General features: G+C 34.1%; 1 protein-coding gene and 1 pseudogene across 3 annotated transcripts in view; one reads left to right on the plus strand and one right to left on the minus strand.

Moving 5' to 3' along the window:
* EDIL3 (EGF like and discoidin domains 3) overlaps positions 1–13192 on the plus strand; it is a 463765-nt gene that overhangs the window by 4653 nt on the left and 445920 nt on the right. The window lies entirely within an intron of this gene.
* On the minus strand, positions 10671–10789 carry LOC118151707 (5S ribosomal RNA; annotated as a pseudogene).

Consider the following 13192-nt stretch of genomic DNA (forward strand, 5'->3'; position numbering starts at 1 on the left):
TCATGGTTTCCTATGTAATACAGCTGAAAATTAAGTAGGATAAATACTTAAACGAAATGTATTACCAGTTGTCACTGAAAATACCCCTGAAAAGTCTTTGATTTGAGTGAGTTGTTGAAGGGAAAAGTAGACTAGAATCAACTGTGCCCTCACCAGCAGGTGTCAGGATAATCAACGAAGATCTTTTAAAGAAAAAAAAAAAAATGGAAGAATAAAAGAAGTAAACTCATAAATGCAAATCTGCAGATCCACATAAAGTAACTTTCTACTCTCTATGAAACTAATATATGAGTTAGTTTTCAGCACTTCCCTGAGAAAGAAAAAAAGAGGGCATCATAAGGTAGAATCCTTCTACCATAGGATTTTAACTTGGAAACAGAGATATTCAAATGCACACTTAGGTTGAACTATTACTTTTGAAAGGTCTTCTGAGTACCTTCCAAGGAAAAACACGGAGAGCTATGAGGTATTTGTTGTAAAACAATTATTAGTGAAATTTATAGCATGCTTTCTAAGCTTATTCTTCATAGGAACTATAAGTTTCATGAATAGAAATTCTGTTATATTGATTTACACAGACATATACACTCAACTGTTTATTCCTATGCATCTACTGCACTGGAAAGAGAAGAATGCTTTTACTTACTCTTTTTATCATAATGGTAAAGTGTATGTTTTCAGGATCTTAGAAGATTCTAAATAAAACAAATCATGTGGCTAAAAGAGACAAATGTCTTGAGAAATAAAGCTTTGTCATGCCCCATTTAAGCCAAGTATTAATCCCTATATATGTGCCTTTTCTGTATCAACTGCTTTCAGGGACTTGAAATCATGCATTTTGATTTTAATTGACGTTTAACTGATAACTTTTAGTTCTAGCATCTGCTGATGTAGCCCTCAAAACCATGTTACAGATCCGTCATTACACTGTTTTCAGGAATTTTTCGTACATCACTGACATTGTGCCAGTCAGTTTCCAGTGGCATTCTTTCTGTGTCAGAGTTCTTCTAAGATAAAAACTATCTCTCTTCTTCATTCCATCTCTTCTCCTCCTCTTCCCTCCTCCCTCATTCCCTTGCTAGATGGCAAATAGGACAAAACATCTACTGTAAAATTGATAATGGTATTTTTTATCATTATTAAAAGATTGCAAATCTTTGAAACATTGTGAAACCTATAACTTATCTTTTTGTGAGGAAAGAAAAGGAAGATGATAATGTTAAACCTCTGCCCATCAAACCTGAAGTTTAAAACATAAGTGAAAATAAATTGGGATCTAAATTAGGGAGCCACTCAGGTTTTACACCTTGATTTGATCACACAATCCTGCCTAAAGCTATCAAGTGTACAGTAATTTATATCCACCCCATTTCTGGAGAAGCCACTTGCCTTTAAGCTTCATCCACATATCACATAGCTGAGAACCTAGGAGAAAGAACCAGAAACTTCTGACCACAAAAATAGATGCCAGATTTAGGCCTTAGATCATGTATCACAGAAAAGCTTATTTCTCTTGACTTTCAAGTTTCTGGGGCCTCTATAAACTGAATCCAGAAAATGAAAAGCATATGAAGTAATAGGTCAGACTTAATCAGAGCAGTAAAACATGCCAACATTTAGACAAAGAGAAGAGTCAAATAGTGTATTTAAAAGCAGTAATACTTTACAGTACAAAAAACTGGGTACATGCTGGTGTGGTGTAGGGGGTGGGGGCGGGTGGTAAGTGTAAAAGCCAGAAGGTATCACCATATAAGAGAATGCAACAGCTGGTACTAACCTTGGTTTTGCAACCTATAGAAAGCCTCACTGCAAGATGTTCAACATTTTTTGGGTGCAAATGCAGTGAAATGTACACATTATTGAAAAAAATTTTTGTAAAAAATGTTTAAGATTGAAAATATCCTTAATGGTGAAATAGCTAGATATCTGAAGAATGTACTAATGTAGGACTTTTCCCATTGTGTCAAATAAAATGTTGGTTTTTTAAAATTGTTTTTCTTATAAAGTAATAAAGTATTACAAAACACAAAACTCAATTTCATAAAAAAGAAGTAGACCTTACAATGTAGATAAGATGACTTGCAATTATTTGGTTATATTTTAGAAAATGTGTTGCTATTTTGTTTTAAAATATGCATTATTATAGTGATAGTAACTGTGTAGGAATTGTTCACATTTATAGTGTGTGACTTAGAATGGAGGATTCAAGTACAAGAATTTAGGTGAAGGCTTTTTAAGCACTAAAGCACTTGAATGTGAATGTTTCTATGAAGAAAGAAAATTGACTTGGCTTTGCCTTTTCTCCTCTCTAAAACAGGTTTGTATCAAAATGATCTCTTAAAATGATTTAATATGGTCTAATATTTCATAAATGGGAAGACCAAGCTTCTAATCTCTTGCTAGAAGATATATGCTTTATTTGAAGATAATCTCTAAATGGGGTTAGGCCACCATACATTCCTTAAGGTTTACGCTTGGTATTTGACACAGTGGTATATTTCGGGAATGCAAAATAATCCTTTAAATCTCCTCTTGTACTTTAGATTTAAGGGGAACCATTTAGATTTTACCATTACTGGGGATTATATGAGGTCAGCCAGGATGAAATGGGCTCATGACACAAGCAGGAAAGTTCAAGACAATAGAGTGGATATATTGGAGAATATTTTTTATTTGAAATAAATGGGCAAATCCCTCTCCGTGATGTGGAGCAGTCTCGCACCTACAGGCCTGAGCCTCGTCTGTACTCACATCTCTGCTGCACACTTCTTAGCACATTTTCTCTCCAAATGCTACTTGAACCCTAATTTTAACTATTCTATTCTTTCTGTTTATTTATCTTTCTATAGTTTAACTTCTGTATTATAAACCCTAACTTTTTTGGAATGTTGTTTACAGACAAACAAAAACCAAATTACCATTCACAGTGCTTTAATGTTTGTATGCCAAATTCTTGTTTCATGTTTTGTGCTTTCTACAGAGATAGGGCTTAGAATAGTACCAGGCAAAACAAACAAGAAAACCCAAACAGGCACTTAATATACATTGAATTGAATGTAGCCACTCCCTCCCATCAGTTTGCCTTTAAAAGGACTTGAACATTTTAAACAGCAGTGTGTCTTTATATACAAAAATAGGTCAAAGTAGTTTCAGGAACTTTAAGAGCTTAGTTTCTCACTTTCTTACATAATTATTCCTTCTAATGTGTTGTAGGATAAGCCTACTTTGAAAATACTTCTCAACACCCCTGCAAGAGCATTGTTGAAAATATAATATAAAGTACAGGCAGAAATATAAAGTAATTAGCTGTGTTTGTTATGAACCTTAAATTAAAAGAAAAGCTGCTTCTAAGTGATTGATCCCATTTTTAGGTGCAAGGTTCTGACATTTCTGACTAAATTTGATTTTGACCTAAAAACAATAATTTTTCAACCTTCATTCTTTTTTTTCCTTACTTTTTTTTTTTTTTTTTTTTTGAGAGAGAGTCTTGCTTTGTGGCCAGGAGCCAAGCTGGAGTGCAGTGGCGTGATCTCGGCTCATTGCAACCTCTGCCTCCCGGGTTCAAGCAATTCTCCTGCCTCAGCCTCCCAAGTAGCTGGGACTACAGGCACGCGCCACCACACCCAGTTAATTTTTGTATTTTTTTAGTGGAGACGGGGTTTCAACATATTGGCCAGGATGGTCTTGATCTCTTGACGTCGTGATCCGCCTATCTTGGCCTCCCAATGTGCTGGGATTACAGGCTTGAGCCACCGCACCTGGCCTCACTTTCTTTTCATTAGCGACCACCACCACGTCAGCATTAAGAGACTCAGATAAGTTAACAAGGGATATTCATTCTAATGTTTTTCAAGTCTAACATGTATTGAGTGCATACTATGTGTTCCACTGTTCTAATTACCATCTTTAAGTCTCAAAATTCTTGAAGCAAGTACTACTATTATTGATATATAAATGAGAAAAAGGAGGTATAAAGTGTTTAAATAACTTAAGATCATAGAGCTCCTAAGTAGCTTGTTAGAATTAGAATCTAGAGCTTGTCCTCTTAACTGTTAGACGATGCTGTGTCTCAATGAGTGACACATCTTGTATATCATGGAGATATTTTGTTAAATGATTTTATTATTTGTAAAACACACACAGTATGTCTAACCATTATTTAACTGGTAATTATTTCAGAAGGAGTAAATTATACTTATTCTCTTGAGACAATAACTTGAAATTTTCAAATTTTGATTGGTAAAAAAAAAGTGTAAAGTTCTTTTTTCACATTCAAAAATAAAGCAGTGCGCTCATTCATTTGGTCAGAAAGCACTAATGTGTTAGAATGCATTATTGGTAAATATAGTGAAGATGGGGAAAGAAGATGAGCACTTGGAAAGTGGTTCGGAACACATTTTCTTCAAATCTTGCCATTCAGTTTGATTTCAGCATGATTTTTATGATTTACTTTAATTTTGTAGGATTTCACTGATCCTCTACATTGTTTCATTGCTTTTCAATATGGTGTGTAGAAGCGTGCTTTCTCTGTAATTTCCAGATACATCATATAGTACAAAGTGACTTTAGAGGTTGACAAGGTTTTTATTTCTCCTAGTTTAATGAAGTTATTTAATTTGCTTTACATCTCATCCTCATTTAACTTCATTTCTACATAACCTCGTGAATAAGTTTTAACCAAATGAAAGCACCAAATAGTCTCAAACCACATCAATTAGAACATTTTTTTTCTGGTTTATTTGAATAATTATTCAATCAAAATGTGGTTTATTTAAAAAAAAAACTCAAACTGGATTAATTTTAAATATTTTACAAGGCCATGAGAATTATGCTGTATTACGCAATTTTCACACTGCTATAAAGAAATATCCAAAGGCTGGGCACACTGGCACATGCCTGTACTCCCAACACTTTGGGAGGATGAAGTGGGCAGATATGAGTCAAGAGATCAAGACCATCTGGTTAACATGGTGAAATCCCATCTCTACTAAAAATACAAAATTTATCTGGGCATGGTGGCACACTCCTGTAGTCCCAGCTACTCAGGAGGCTGAGTCAGGAGAATTGCTTGAACTCAGGAGGGAAGGCTGAAGTGAGCAGACATCAGGCCACTGCACTCCAACCTAGTGACAGAGGGAGATTTGTTTCGAGGGGGGAAGAAAAAGAAACAGTCAAAACTGGGTAATTTATAAAGAAAAGAGGTTTAATTGACTCACAGTTCCACATGGCTGGAAAGGCCTCAGGAAACTTACAATCCTGGTGGAAGGCAAACAGGAAACAAGGACCTTCTTCACATGGTGGAAAGAGAGAAAATAGTGAAGGAGGAACTTCCAAACACTTATAAAGCCGTCAAATGTCGTGAGAACTTATTCACTCTTCAAGAATAGCATGGAGGAAACCACCCCCATGATCCAGTCACCTCCATCACTGGACATTTAGGGAATACAGGTCCCTCTCTCAACACATAGGGATTGCAATTTAGGGTGATATTTGGGTGGGGACACAAAGCCAAACCATATTATATGCCATATAATATGAGATCATTCTCATCATTTTTTTCTTTGGTATATATGTAAATTGTTAACAGTTAAAGTTTATCTTCACATATGTTATTATGTCTGTTCCCCCCAAATAATAACACGGTGGTTAAAATTTTATAAGCATTTTCCACTTTAGGAGACATGAGCATTTTTCACTTTAGGAAATATTTCTACTTTAGGGAACATAAGCAGAGAACATATTCTTAATCTAATTTAACAGATAAGGACTTGAGATTCAAAAAGTCATATGACCTGGAATGAGTGAGCAATTTGAATTTGAGTCTATATGTTCTGATTCCAACTTATTTTTTACTCCCTTCTTCTGTACTACTTTACTTGAGGTAATTATAGTTGTGCTTTTTTTTTTTTTTTTTTTCAGTTCTTGGACTTGAAAGGAGAGGTTGGCATACTACTTGCTTTTTCAAAAACTATTTCAAACTGCTTCTTAACATTAACACTTTCTTTCTTTCCATTAGCATAGAACACCTCCTTTCCCCTTTGGAACCCAATGAGAACCTTCATAACATGCTTCACTTCATCAGTGGCTTCAGAACTTTGTTTCTTCTCCATCATTTGTCCCCTTAAAAACTTTCACATATGAGCTTTTAGCCCTTTTCACATTCTGGTATTAGACTTCCTGAAGGATCCCAACATTAATGATTCCCATCTCTATTTTTAAGTACCTACTGGCAATGCTATTTATTAGATTTTCTCATCACATGAAATTACTTAGTTACCCATATTTTTAATTTCTCAGAGTTTCTGTCTCTTACCAGAATTTTCTGCCTTTTACCCTTCTTCATCCTTCGTTTCCACTGACCCTATTCTTGGTCACTATTCCAATTTCTAATCCTTCTTATCTATTTTCTCAACTTAGTCTCTGTGGTTATGCATTTCCAGAAGTATTTAACCACTTACCAATTTCTCCACTGATTATACCCATTTTTGCTTTGTCTGGATGATTTCACCATTTTTGCTTTAGTAAATCTCAAACTAAGATAATTTCTAAAGTATTTTCCCCACCTCTGGCAGAAAGAAAATGAGTACTGTTAAAAAGTGATGGGATCTATAGATCCTGGTAGGGTTGAAAGGTTGAATTGGGGTTTAAAGGCAGTGAGTAAGAAGATAATAAGTGATGATTGAAGGAAAAAGACTTGGAGACATTGTAGTAATTCTAATGTAATTAAATTTTTGATAATTATAATCATGAGAGTATGACTATGGAAGTTATGTTTCAGAGAGGGTAGAAGACATGATGATTGGAAGAAAATTGGCACTGAATGGCCAACTCTTGGAAAAATCATCTTTGTTGGTACTAAAATCACAAAATCTTATGCCCCAAGAAATGTTGGGAGGATGACAGTAAACCAAAATCAGGAATCTTTAAGGATGGGGCTATGTAGTTCAGAGATCAGGAGTACTTATGCTAAGGAGTGGTGGAGGAGTAGAGACGACATGAAATTAAAACTGAGTGTTTTTAGAGAGGAAGGAGGGAAAACGTTCTGGAAGTGGCTTGTAGCAGCAAAGGAACTGGTACCACATGTTCAGACCTGGAAGTTACAGGAGGAGAAACAGTATCCAATTAAGAGGGCTGAAAGTAAGCAGTGTCCTGGAGGAGAGCCGATTTACCCTAAGCAGATGACAGATATAATAGTCTAGTCTCAGGCATTATTCTCTTTGACAGTCTTCATCCTATAGCTTTTGACACATTACACTCATAATAATAATTGATATATCTCACCAAGAGCAATGCTTTTAAGTACATATAATACGTGTTCATAAAAACAGCTCTTTTAAAACTCACCACAACTTAAGGGGTTATTATTATCCCTGTTGACAGATAAGGATGTGGACTGAGAAGAGAATAACTGATCAGCACTCAAAACTAGGTCTTATAGATCCAAACTGAGGAATCTTTTCACTGTAGTACACTTATAGAGAAAAGCCCCAAATCCACAGAAGACTTCCTTCTAAATTTAAAACACAGCTGGGGGATAGGAAGATTTCTGCAGTTGTTCCCTGACCTACTTTATCTTGTTCAGATGGCCGTCTACGTATTTTGAGGTCTGCATAGTTTAGGTTACTAGGAATGTCTAATATGTCTGCCTAGTGGTTTTAATTCTTGCACATCCTTGGGTCATTTGTCCAAATATTCTTACTGTAAAACAATTAACATTATTACCAGGGGAATTGTTTCATTTTTAATATACTTATAATTGTGTACCTTGTACACAGAGTTTTTTTTTTACCTCAAATTTACATGTTTCAAATATTTGTAAACCATAACGTTTCTTTTTTAGTTTCTGACATGCTGAAATCATACATATTTTTTTCCTTTAATCTGTCCTTGAAAGCCATTCCTTTCATCATTTTAGTTGTTTCATTTGTAATCCATCCAAGTAGCCTACAAATCTTTTCAACAAGCTTGCCAAAAACTCAACAGAAAATTCCAGGGATGTGCTTCCCTAAACTGTCACATACATTAGTCTGTATTTTTTAACTTTTGAAGCCACATTCTGAATTGCTAGTTTTTAAATTAACATTAAGTCTCAAACTAAGATAGTTCCTAAAGTTCTTTTCCCATCTCTGGCATTAAGAAAATGAGTACTATCAAAAATGATGGGATCCATAGATCATGGTGGGACTTAAAGTTTGAATCAGGGATCTAAAGGGAATGAATAAGAAGATCTAAAGTGATGGTTTCTTGTTTAATTTATTGTTTTGCTAGTTATCTTTTCCTGTCAGGCCACATCTTTTCAAATAATATGCAGGTAGAATATATATTATTTTCCATAATTTTGTGTTGCATTTGTCTTCACTGGAGTTTTTCCTTTTTTTCACTCTGCATTCAGTATAATTTTTATTACTAATATGATGTATGCTTTCCCCTCATAGATATGGAGTAATCTAATTTCATTTCTTACAAATAGTATTATTATGCTATTTATTGTTATTTTTATATCATATACATATTGGCTTAATAATACTGCAACACACATATTTCTGTCCTTAGCTTTTTTATTTCATATTGCTGGGGGTCTTTAAAGTATTCATGATCTTCTTGAAATTATCATTTCTCTCTCTCTCTCTCTCTCTCTCTCTCTCTATATATATATATATATATATATATATATATATATATATATATAGATGCACTTTTTATCTATATGCATCTTCTTCTATATGTTGCAGTTTTTCTGTTTCCAACTCATCCCTCAGCTTAAACTACACAGCCTAAGAGAATCTTTCTCTGGTCATCTTATCCAAATAACTCATGCTCAAATGTACACATACATACCCATCATATTTCCCTGTTATTATTCTTTTATTGTATCTTTATTAAAAATATTATAGCACTTTTCAAAAATTATAGTTACATTATCATTTGTTTATTTGCTTATGTATTTTTATCTTATTTCCAATAGACTGTAAGCATGATGAAGGCAGGAAGAATATTTGTGTTCTTTAATGTATAGCCAGCTTCGAATATGGTACCTTACATATAGTAGACATTCAATTAATATTTATTTTCTGACTCTGTGCATGCATGAAAAACAGCTCTGCTAATATATATATATATTATGGTTAAAAATTTGTTTTGATAGACCTATTAAGTTATTTACTAAATTCTTACCTACTTGATGCACTGATACATTGACTTGTGAATCATGGTACAAATGATACATTATTAAAAAGCAATAAATATTTTACTGGTGGCAAACTCTAAGCGCTTCATAAATAAATGACCTGTTTCCATAGCTGTCTAATTTATAAACAGTGTAAAAGGAAGATTCAGGTTTGTTCTGCAGTTACCAAATTACAATAAAATATTTTTAGTCCTATATGGGAGATAGACAGTAAACTTTAAACTGTAATTTTATCACCCAGGTTTGACAGAAAAAGTATGTGCAACAAAAACAGAGCACTTACTGGTGTTTTTAATTATCAGATGGAGGAGCTGCAGGTAGCCCTGTGATCTACTAATTGCCCCAGTGCCCTGACAGTTAACTCACACCAGCTCCACCAGCAATGACTTTCCTCCAAGCCTAACTTCTTTCCCTCCTCCCACCATGCAGTCACACCTGCTCAAACCAGAAGTACTTGGCAGAGGGAGAGAGACAACACCTGGGAACAGTGTCTGCCTAGGAGCTGAGAACCTTCTAAACAGCTCTGTTTAGAGTTGTTTGTGTAATGACAATCTGTATGTCACTGCAAACTGCTGTTTATTCCCCTTTAGGCAACTGTATTTCTACCTTTCTTAAATGCTTCAATAGTTCTAAAACAATTTATATGTTTGTGACCCTAGTAATTGTGTGATTTCCACTTCTAGTCTGAAATGTCTAAAATAGACATATCTTTCTAAAAAGGTATATAATGGAAAAAGGTGTGTAAAATAAAAACCGTAAAATCTAATACATTGCTCCTATTTATGAGATGAGGAAAGGCTTTGGAAATTGTTTTTTGGTTTGGGGAAAGGCAGTTAATTTCTCATCTTTGTTTTAAAATTTGAATTATTTTGTAACCTATAAGCAAGTATACATTCATTGATGAAAATGTATAATGGTGACATATTGGTGTCTGAATTCTAAGGCTTGGATAAATAAATAAATATCTTTAAGTATATGTTTAACCATAAAATGGATCATATCACACAGGGTTTTAATTTTCAATTTAAATATGATGGTAAAATGCACATAACATAAAATTTACCATGTTAATCATGTTTTTAGGTGTACAGTTTGGTGATATTAAATACATTTTAATGTTGTGTAACCATTATGACCATCAATCTCCATAACTCTTTTTATCTTATAATGCAGAAACCCCATTCATACTCATTAAACAATAATTCCCCATTTCTCCCTCTTCCCAGACCCTGGAAACCACCATTCTGCTTTCGCTTTCTATGATTTTGACTACCCTAAGTCTCTAGGTACCTCATATAAATGGAAACCATGCAATATTTCACTTAGCATAATGTCCTCAAGGCTCATTTCTTTTGTAGCATATGTTAGAATGTTCTTCCCTTTTAAGGCAAGATAAAATTTCTTCGTGTATATATGTATGTATGTGTATGTTGTATTGTCCTTTCTTTTCTTTTCTTTTTTTTTTTTTTTAAATATATTTTAAAGCCTGCAGCACCCGGTATTCCCAGTCAGTCTCCCAACCAAATACTAACCAGGCCCGACCCTGCTTAGCTTCTGAGATCAGACGAGATCGTGTGCGTTCAGGGTGGTATAGCCATAGACTGTCCTTTCTTTTTAAGGCAAATAGTATAATATTCCTTTGTATGTATGCATATGTTGTGTGTGTATATTTATGTGCGTGTATATATGTGTATGTGTATATATGCTTATGTATATTATATGTGTTTATATATATTATATATAAATATTCTAAGTTTTTGCTATCGTGAATAATCCTGTGATGAAAATGGCTTCACAAATATCCCTTTCAGAGTCTGTTTTCAATTTCTTTGTTATATACCCAGAAATGTAATTGCTGGATATTATGGTAATACTATTTTTAATTTTTTGAGAAACTTTCATACTGTTTTTCACAGCAGCTATAGCATTTTACATCCACATCAAGAGTGCACATACTCTACAACACTTTTTACGTTTTTATTTTTCTATAGTAGTCATCTTATTGGGTGTAAAATGGTATCTCATTTTAGTTTTGAATTGCATTTTCCAAACTATTAGTGATATTAAGCATCTTTTCATGTGTTTATTGGCCATTTGTATATCTTCTACAGGGAAACATCTATTTAATTCCTTTGCCCATTTTTGAATCCAGTTGTTTTTGTCGTTGTTGAGTTTTAAAGTTCTCTATATTAATTCCTTATCGGATATATGTTTTGCAAATTTTTTTTCTTATTCTGTGGGTTGCCCTTTTATTCTATGGCAGTGTAGTTGGATATATAAAATATTTTAATGAAGTCCAATTTACTAATTTTTTCTTTCGTTGCCTGTGCCTTTGGTGTCATATCCAATAAATCATTGCCAAATCCAATGTCATTAAACTTTTGCCCTATTTTGTCTTCTCAGAGTTTTGGAGTTTTAGGTCTTAGATTTAGATTTGATCTGTTTTGAGTTAATTCTTGTATACGATGTAATTAAGTGTTCAACTGCAATTCTTTCGCATATGGATATTCAGTTCTACCAGCAATATTTGTTGAAGAACCTGTCTTTTCCCCATTGACAATGACTATAGAATGGCTTTGGCACCCTTGTCAAAAATCCTCTCACCATGTATGTGAAGGTTTATTTCTGAGCTCTCTATTCCATTCCATTTGTTTCTATGTCTCTCTTCATGTAAGACCACGTTGTTTTGATTACTGTAGCATTGCAATGAGTTATAAAATTAAGAAGTGTGAGTCTCCAAGATTGGTTCTTCTTTTTCAAGATTTCATATGGTTTTAGGATGGTCTTTTTTGTTCTTGTAAAAAAATCATCCTCTGAAAATTTCCAGCCCCCAATAGATTCCAGAGTTTCAAAATAGTTACATCAGACAAATTCTGGCAATGCAATTGTTGCCTAGGTAGTGAGGCAGATTCTTGATGCTTCCTACTTCCCAGTCTTCCAGGAATCCTTTTACCATATAGTTGTATAATTTACTTATTCAATAACATTTTATTAAGTTCAGATAGACAGACATAAGAAGTGTTTTGAGTGCTAAAATTCCAGTGGTCAAAAAGCTGAAAATATTTTCTCAAATAGAGCTTATATTGGAAGGAAACAGAAAATAAGCAAGTAAATTATCTAGTTGGAAGGATAGGGTAGGAATTTTAGGGATAGAGTTTTTTGTTTTGTTTTTGAGACATGAGACTGCGTCTCGCTCCATCACCCAGGCTGGAGTGCATTGATGCCATCTTGACTCACTGCAACCTCCACCTCCTGGATTCAAGCCTCCCAAGAAGCTGATATTTACAGGCAAGCACCTCCATGCTCAGCTAACTTTTTGTATTCTTGGAAGAAACCAGGTTTCAACATGTTAGCCAGGCTAGTCTTGTACTCCTGACCTCAAGTCCTCCCCCCACCTCAGCGTCCCAAATTGCTAGGATTACAGGCATGAGCCACTGGCCTGGCTCAGATTTCCTTTTTATGTTGAGTGCTGAGATTCAATCTCATTTTTCAAAAATATTAAGAAAGTGAGATATTGCAAATACGTTTTCTCACATTTTGTTTGCCTTTATATTGCACTTATTGTGTTTGTTAAAAGTTGTTATAGTTGGCTGCAATGAGCTGTGATCACACCACTTCATTCCAGCTTGGGAGGTTACAGAGCAAGACCCTGTCTCAAAAAAACTTTTTTAAAAGTCATTAAATTTAAAACAGATTTATTTTATAAAATATGCCTGCGTTTCCCTTTATGATTTCTGCTGTTGGCATTATTTAAGTGTATAAGAGTTTCTCTTTGTTTTTTCTACCAAATGGTTATCTGTGCTTCCCCACATGACTTAAAGCAACTGTTAGAAAAAGGAACATGTATTAAACATTAATACTATGAGATAATTTGCATCTTTTCAGGGACTTATTTATTAAGCTGCTTCTCTATTACAGTGTCAGTAGTACTTGGTTTTAATAATTGTATTTTGTTATATGTTTGTGCCATTGTGTACAATTACTTAAAATACAGCTTAATATAAT

Source organism: Callithrix jacchus, chromosome 2 (assembly GCF_049354715.1).
Source record: "Callithrix jacchus isolate 240 chromosome 2, calJac240_pri, whole genome shotgun sequence".
NCBI lineage: Eukaryota > Metazoa > Chordata > Mammalia > Primates > Cebidae > Callithrix > Callithrix jacchus.